Here is an 8905-nt window from a genome sequence, read left to right on the forward strand (position 1 = left end):
AAGCTCTTATTTTACACACAAACACATTGTTTACTGTTACAGATATTCACGGAACAAAACAATAGTCCTTATTTTGTGTGTCTCTGACTGGATTTGGAGTGAGGGGATGATTGTGCCGGGGAATTCAACAGCTGCTCTGTGGCCTCCTGTTGCAATAATAACAGATACAGAGATGGAACGACTTGGTTATATGTCGGAAAAGAAGACACTCCACTCATCAGCTGGAATATTTGATGACCATATTTTAGCGTAAAGTTTCATAGCGAGTCAGCTAAACATAAATAAGTCATCGAATGAATATACATGCAGTGAAGGAATTTTTTTAAATACAAATTCAATTTTTATATATCCTATATTCATATATTTAGTTGAGACTGAATATATGAATATATAAATTGAACAACCTTACGGTTGTTCAATTTTTAGGCTGTGGATTTTCTCACTGCTGCCTCTTTGTATTCCCTGACCATAAGCATGTGTTTTGAATTTAGCACAGTCGCAATATTTACACTGCTTACAGTAAAAGCTGATTGAGTGAGGATTTGGTTTATGTTTAATTTTGCATGTCTAAATTTGAAGCTGTTACGTAAAACTCCCTCCCTGTCGTTCTCTAAATCAGGCAGTCTACTCTGTTGTGTCATTTAATTAAATCAATTCCTTATACAGTAATTTAAAACTATAATAAAATCTAATCAGGATGTATCATGTTTATCTTGACCTACAGATGATTTGAAACCAAATGGCAGAGAATGTATCTCCATGTGTTTAAGAAACGCATACACAGGCATACACACACAGACAAGGGGATGATGGTCCTCAGCTGGGATGATACTTCTGAGCAGCGTAGCCTCGCTCTTGTTTTACACAATAGCCTCTCACAACTGTACAAGAGCCCCTCTGTGTGGTGAACGCAGCACTCTCCCTCATCACTGAGAGAATGAGCAGGAGTGCTTGTGTGTGTGCGTGTGTGTGTTGTGTAGAATGAGAGCGAAAAAAATCTAAGACAGACGGAGAGCAAAAGTGACAAGAGGTAGACCTCCAGCTTCTCCTCCCCTCTTTCTCTCTCCTGTGTCTCCTCAATATGAGGTCACCAGCATGCGTTCTGACATCCAGCACAGTGGAGTGCTTATTCATGTATTCCAACCTAATCCCTAAATGATTCAATCTGTAACATGATTAACCGTGGAGCAATTTAGAAATAATCTGTTAGCATTCAGAACTAACACAGCAGCCTTAATCATTATGGGAAGTAAAGGAGGGGGCCGTGCCGCATTCATGACGTCACTTTTCCTTCTCTTTCTGTTTTTTTGAGCAGCACTAAATCTTTATGGGACCGGACCCCAGAGAGGTCACAGCTGGGGTCAAATGTCAAACTGCAATTGATGTCACAATGCTCACATGGCTATGTCTGATGCATGATTAGTTAGATATGTACATTTAGATAATGTGCTTGTCTCCTAATCTATTAGGAGCAGCTCTGCTCTTCACCCTAGGACCCTAATGCACTGCAATGTATTTATGGTCAATAATTAAAAGGGAAAAGCATGCATTAAAACCAGTCTCTACTTAACAGATCTTAACTAATGAGATTAGGATAATGAATAGGCCACTTTACCAGCTTGGCCCGGTACAGTGGTCATTTCGCTGACAGCTGCTGAATATGACAAGGTTAGCATCATAAGCCTTTTCTTGCCGCGGGGGTTTAAGGCATGGATTATTGCCCCAGGAACAGCGAAAAAGAGGCCAGTCTATTTGTATAAATGCATTAATCCAGGAAAAAAACACTCATTTGTTTTTGGGATTTCATAATTCTATGAAAAATGAGTGGCATTTTGTTTTGCAAGCGGAATCATCTGGGAATGACCTTGCATTTTACAAGCTGCACCAGAAAAACTTGGTTTATGGACAAAACTTTTCAAACGTGATGCATGACGGAGACAAAAAGTGAGAACAGGACAGCCGCAGAACTCAAAGTCAGTGCACATTCCACTCGCTCAGCGCTCCATCTTAGTCCCGATTTCCTTGCAGCAGGTCTTGAAGAGACAAATGAGAGAAACAGCACAGAGTCATAAATACGATCCGACTTCATCGCTACCTGTTTCCGGCAGGCTTTTCTGCTGCAGCTAGAGCGCCTGCAGTGCGCGCACAACATCAGCTGTGAATCATTCAGTAACACGAAAGGTTAATTTTCAATTTGCACAGTGAAGGGTTGCCATTACATTTTGACCTGCAAATTGTATCTGCCCTTTAATACCCTATCATTTCATTTTGGGGTCCCTTTGTAGTTTGAACTGGAACTGGCTATATTTGGTATTGGCCATCTGTTTATTATTTAGCTGGTTCTTGGATGTGCAGCCTGACTGCATTAGGGAGAGAGAGAGAGACGGGTAGCAGGAGAACAGCACTACCTGGCCCTGGTAGGGTCTTTTACCGGTCTCCCTGGACCCATTAAAATCCTGTTAACTTTGATAATCCCTGGCAACAACTTGGCCTCTGTGGGCCACTGAACAGGACAGGAATACTTTAAAGTGCCACTGTTTAAGAGGTCATAACATCTTGTAAAGCTGTGTGTAGTGGCCGAGGGTCTCTGAGAGAACACACAAAGGGCAGGTTGTCAAGTACCAAATATGATTTAACATAATCTTTGCAGCTGGCAAAGTCTTTTTCCAAGTGATTGTAAGACAGTGTTTTGAGTTGTCACATTTCTTTCATTAGGTTCATTTAAGTTCTGTTACTTAAAGCGTGATGCTGTCCCAGTTCAAAACTTTACTCTGTTATTATTTGATGATGTGTACAGTAGTCTTATTTTCCCCCAAAATGTTCTTTTTGAGAATTGTTGGGTCTCTCAAAGCTGAGGGATCTGCTGAAACATGAGTAGGGGGAATGATCTATAAACTGTCTTATTTATCTTTCTCACTGGAGAGTCACATTGAAACGTAGTATGTCAGCTATGAAAGCAACTTGTCAAATTACTTTACCTTTGGAACTTACCCCAGCTTTGACAAGGGCAGTTGAACTACTCTAAATCCTACAAACAAACAAAAGACAGCAAAGAAGCTGTTAGATGTTGAACTGCCAAGGGACTACATGAATTAGCACATTAAATGTGGGGTAATTACCAAAGCAATCTATTACTTTACTCACAACCACATTAGTACGTATTATTAAGAAATGTGTCTCTGCTCCAAAGTGGTCACAGCATAGGTAGTGCTACTACTTTTGGTGTCCAACATCAGAGGCAGAATCACCTGGTTTCCGCTCATGTCCGATCTGTGTGTTTAGAGGACGACTAAGCTGAACACTGACAGCTCACAACTCTGCAGCTGACACAGACAGAAACTGAGCAAAGACACTTATGCCAGTTTGATCCATTTAATTTTTTGACTTGTGATTGCTTCATATTCATAAAAACTACTAGACTAGACACAATGACAAAAGACAGTTTAGCAGGATTCAAGCAAGACTGCAACACTGGTTCATTGTTCAAATGTTACAAACGACCGTAAGCTATCTCACAGACAACTAATCTCTTGTGTAGTGAAAATAATAATAACTTTACATTACTAACCAGTCCTGTTGTTTTCTAGTGAGGATAGTTGTGTGTCATTCTCAGTGTCATTTTTTCAAAACTATAGAATTTATTTGTGTGTTTTCCCGAAGAACAATCTCTCGTACTCAGACAAATAATGACAGAAGCCGTTTGTGGCATTGTGACGGACAATTCCTCCAGTCTGTCAAAATCTTAACCAACCTTGTGCATCTGAGCACACTTTTGGAAAGGAGGATGGAAAGGATAACCTTGTGGTAGTTGTGTTGCCTGTCTTGTGTTTTTTTATATTTGACACTCTTCACCTCACATTGTCCAAATATTAGTTCAGTCATTTCCCTTACCTTAAGAAATTATTTTTGTTTAATGATGGCCCTTTTCTGATCTTTTAACTTTGCAAATATTGTCCTCAGTTGTCACATAGCTTAGGCCTAGCTATATTTTTAATGTTGAAACTACATTTCCTTAAGTGTTCACTTTAAGCCTTAAAAAAAAAAACATCAAGCCCTCTATAGAGACTTTAACATGATCAATTTGGAGCCTATCCTAGCTGTCACAGACAGGTCACCAATCTGACACCGGGCTAAACCACTGTTCACTCACACAATTGTCTAATGTTGCTAACTACAAGTGTTTGGAGTGTAGGCGAAACCTGGAGAGAGCACGTATGGTGGGGTTGAACTCAGGACCTTCTTTTGGTGAGGCAAGAGTGCTAACCACCGCACCACTATGCAGCCCTAAGGTTGTGTTGTGCCAGTGCGAAATGGGATTTTGTGTGAAAAACTATTGTTGGTATTTACAATGAGAGTACTTTGACAAGACTATGTGTGAAGGCGATTGCAGTTTTGAATGGTCTCCAAATAAACATTTCTTTTTCATTGCAAATGAAATTCAAAAATTTTCAGAACTTGCCATGTAAGGTATACACATTCAAAAAACAGGCTGAAAAAAAAGAAGTCGACATCAAGCCATGATGAGCTGGTTCTGATGTTTCTAAACAAGAAAAGGTAAGAATTGAAGATTCTGGGTTCATCCAAGTCTCACCAGTTTAACAAAGCTGGGACCACATCTGAGGGGTAAGAGAAATGTCTGAGGTAAAGTATTATTATTTCGCTATTTCTATTATTGTATATTCAGCACCGCATTTTGACTTAAAGCTTAAACTTGTTGCCAAAGTAGTCTGATTGGTCAGATCTGTTTATTCAGATCAGAAAAATCGAGCTTGATTCAAAAAAATGCTGCGAATTCTTCCAGTGAAATTAGACGTGAATGGCTGACTTAAGAATAGGTGAGTCCGAAAAATAGTTTTTACGAAATATTCACACAGAATTTTGGACATCTGGTGTGTAAAGGCCTTTAGAGGTGTGACCTGAGAGATTTTTGCAACTGACCATGTTCTCGAGGTGCAAAATATGCGGAAGAGAAAATTTAAATCAAGCACAAAAACGTTTTTGCTAACGCTTGCCAATCCCAATTTACTGCAAAAAAAAAAAGAAAAAAGCATGTACTATTTTTTTGCACATGATATTGAAAAGATATTGACTGCACCTAATTTTGGAAATCACCAGTAAAACTAACAATGCCTATGAACGCTAGGGATTGTGCTCACACCTATTGTACCATAATTAGTAAATCTGGCTAGCTAAATCTAGCTAGCATTGGTTAGCTGTGGTTAGCTAGTTCTGGCCTCAAACAGCAAAGGCCATGAAGTCAAACTTGAGGCTTCAGAATGTTACCTACTGTCTAATCTCACTAGACAAATAAACCATGTCACCCCACTAAAAAAAACACAATCTTTATTTAACTAAAAAAAGCCAAAAGAAAATAAACTGTCATGTTGCAGAAGAAAAAGGACTCATGACAGGTTTCATTGTCTTCCAAATAAGATTAAATATAAATGGCAGCTAGTGGCATGGCTTCACTTGGGATGTTTTCTAAATGACTGAAGTCTTCAGTGAGAATAACTCAGTTTGGTTAAGCAGAGTAACCATAGCAAATGTCTGTGCTGATGCTGAAGCTGGCCCTAACAGGTGTTCTGAGGGCTCCAGCATTAACACCAACACCTGGCCTGGAGCCCCAGAGACCACATGCTGCACAACACGATTAGTTAGCTATGTGGATCACAGATACACAGAGCTAAAACTGGCTGCTGCCACTTCACAGAGAGTGGGAGACCTATAAAAGAATAGCACCCCACCCCCCTTTTTTCATTCTCCTGATAACATTTTATCACTTGCTTTCAAAGGCTTTAGGGATATTTTAAAGCGATCCAGACATTCTGAGACAGGAACAACTTTGTGAGAGTAATTTCTCCTCTCTGTGTATGAAAATTTAAATTCCTCCCTTCTCAATGGGAAGCAGAGGTTGAAACGAGCCAGAAACCACCAGCATGTGCAGAGAAATTCCCTTCTGGTGGTGATTACCAAGCGGGGGTAACTGGAAGTGAGGGGGTGGGTGGGGGTATAATGAGTGCCATAGTGGCACTGCCCTCTATCTAGAGAGAGCCTCAATGGCCTGCAGTCAAAATTATCAGCATCCTTTCATGATCATCTACTGTATTGCAGCACTGATATTGCAAGGAGCAAAACAAGGATGCTTCAACTTTTTTAAGTGACTGTGAGTATGCTTTATCCACAGAGAGCCATTCAGCATTCCTCTGTAAAATGGCATCCTAAAAAAATAGCTCTCTTGTGCAGCACACTGCTTTGATGCCTAAAGTGAGCTTAGACTCTGATTTGTATCAAAACATCTAAAGCCATTAAACATAAAACATAGAATCTGGTTTCTAATCTTTCCACTGTGTAACTTGTATGTCAAAAACAAGAAAGGACTCAGTTTAGTCAGTATTAAATCAAATGTATGGGTTAATTAAAGAGGGCTTTAGGGTCAGGACAATAATGACTTATGCCATTGACGACAATTCACTTGTTTCAAATACATCGACAAAAAGACATGATTAGTTGAACCTGACTAAGCAGTTGTCTCAAGGCTTTATTGGCAGGACTGGGCTTGGGATTTTTCATTTTGGAACCACAGCAAATGATGGGTTTTCACCCTGTCACTGCTTAGAGTTTTGTTTTGATTTTTTGACACATGCAGTTTCAATTTCAGGGCTTTTCAAGCAATCCTTTTTTTTACTTCTGTTTCTTTTCCATTCTGTTCTTCAAGCCTACATATTGCATAAAGCAAGCCCTCTCCGTCTCCAAAGTGAAAAATGATCCATTGATTAGACTGCTCAGTCATTAAAGGGCATACCCAAGCACTGGGCAATGACCATATGTGGTCAAAGGTCACCAAAGGGCCCTGCTCATAGCAAGGGCTTCCTCCTAGAGGGCACAGAAACTCCCTTTATGATCCTTCATTACATTAAAGGTTAACCTCAGTCCTTTTTTTCCTACCACTGGGGTGAAGAGACCTAACAAGCACCTTTGTTCAGCATGAAGAAACAGTCGTTAACAAAGGAACAGGAAGAAGGTGTGAAAGAGAGCCGGTCTTGGAGAGAGAGAAATGGGATGAGACAAGAAATGAGGGAAGGATGAGGAAAGGGAGAGGATGAAAGAATGAAGCCTATATGTGGAGGAAGATTTCCTGAGTGTCACTGCAGCCCCGATTCCTCCCCACTACTTCTCCCAGAAAATTAAATATTGATCAATCTCACAGGCCTACTAACAATGAAGGAGATAAAGAAGAGTATTAAAGGAAATAAATAAATATACACTTGTATCACCTGTCCAAGCTGTGCAGACGGGGGAGGTTGAGGAAGTGTAGCAGGGATAGGGGGGGGATAGGTTTCTGTTTAGGGAGGGGTTGGGGGGTGAAGGGGGGTGATTTCCAAGCCTGGGAAATGCAGGCCCATCCATCAGCCACACCCTGCACATGGGAAAGGTTTGGCGGGGAAGGTCTATTCTCTGGCAGACACAAGGATAGGGTCTTCTTTATCGTGCCTCTTCCTTGACAGTGAGCAAACATGCCCTCATCTCTGATCGGCTTTATCGGTAAAGCTTCTGAGGCTGCGCAGCCTTTTAAATAATTAACAAGGAGTACATTTCTATAGCTCTCCCGATGAGGGATCTGCATGCAGAGGTGTCCTTTGAAACTAGGCCTTTTAGAAGAGGTAACTAATGCAGTCGCGTAGTTTCAGCCGCAGAATAAAATACACAACTTGGACATCAGCAAAATTCCAGTCTGTTTTATTAAAACATCTGTCAATAGTGTTACAAATGTTTTAAAGTTGTTTAAAAGAGTGTAAAAGTGGTGTTAAATCATATTCCTACATTTAAAGCTGCAAGTCAGAGTCACAACCTCACATTAGAACACTAACATCTCAAAACAAAACAGAAATAGGTACATCTGCCACATTATCTGTGCACTGCATAGGTTCAGATCCATGTTTCATACAGTCATTCAGGCCTGGGACATGTTACATAGAGTCTCTGGACTCTTTAACATCAAGAATAATACTTGAGTGTATCAGAAAAGAGCTGCCCTTGCACAGATGTTCCTGTACTTGCAATGAAAGTCACCCATTAACTGTTAATTCTTCTGTTTTGACAGTTTGACTTAGTTTTATTTAGGCTATACTGATTTTTTTTAATGCATTTATATCCTCAGCATCCTCACTGTGTCCCAGGGCCATGATTTACAAAAGCTCAGGCTTTTCCTCTCCTGCTTCACAAAGCACACGTTTGAGTGCCTCCATGTTGGAAAAGTAAGTATGAGGAATCTGGCAGATGCACAGGGAAACTTGCTGGCGGCATGAGGTGGGGCCTGAGTAGCATATTCATAAATTCATGCACGTCAAGTAGGCAGAGGTGTAGAGTAAGATGTAAAGTAATTGTACCGTGGAATAAAAACACATTTTTTCAAGTGTCATTTTGATGAATAGAGATAAGGTGTTAGGGATTCAATGTGTAACATATTTCATGGCATGCTGCTGTTTGTTGAAAACCAGCTGTCTTCAAAATGTAAACTTTTCATGACTTTGAAATAAAATGCACGGCAACACGTAGATATATTTTCCTTTGAGCATATATTGTGTATAAAATGTTAGTTTCTGTATTTTTAATAGCTTGTTTTGCTAAAATCTGTTGCAGTCAGGTTAGGTTCAAACTTCAAAAAAATCTCCTCAGCTTAAATCTTTTTTTTTAAACATACGAACAGTTATGCTTTACTTTCACTTTATCCGCTAGTGATCTGAACAGACTGAAAGCATAAAAATCATATTGACAAACCCATAATGCTTTCTATCTAAATTCGAACCCTCTTTTTAACCTCCGAGTGCAATTTCTATCCCAAAGTACACGAGTCAAACACTGGACTAAACCAAGTTTATGGGCTTCAATCTCTGCTATTGATTGT

The sequence above is a fragment of the Diplotaxodon limnothrissa genome, linkage group LG11 (assembly GCF_057381915.1).
Source record: "Diplotaxodon limnothrissa isolate DT_005_m linkage group LG11, D_limnothrissa_male_GT1.1, whole genome shotgun sequence".
In the NCBI taxonomy this organism is placed as follows: domain Eukaryota; kingdom Metazoa; phylum Chordata; class Actinopteri; order Cichliformes; family Cichlidae; genus Diplotaxodon; species Diplotaxodon limnothrissa.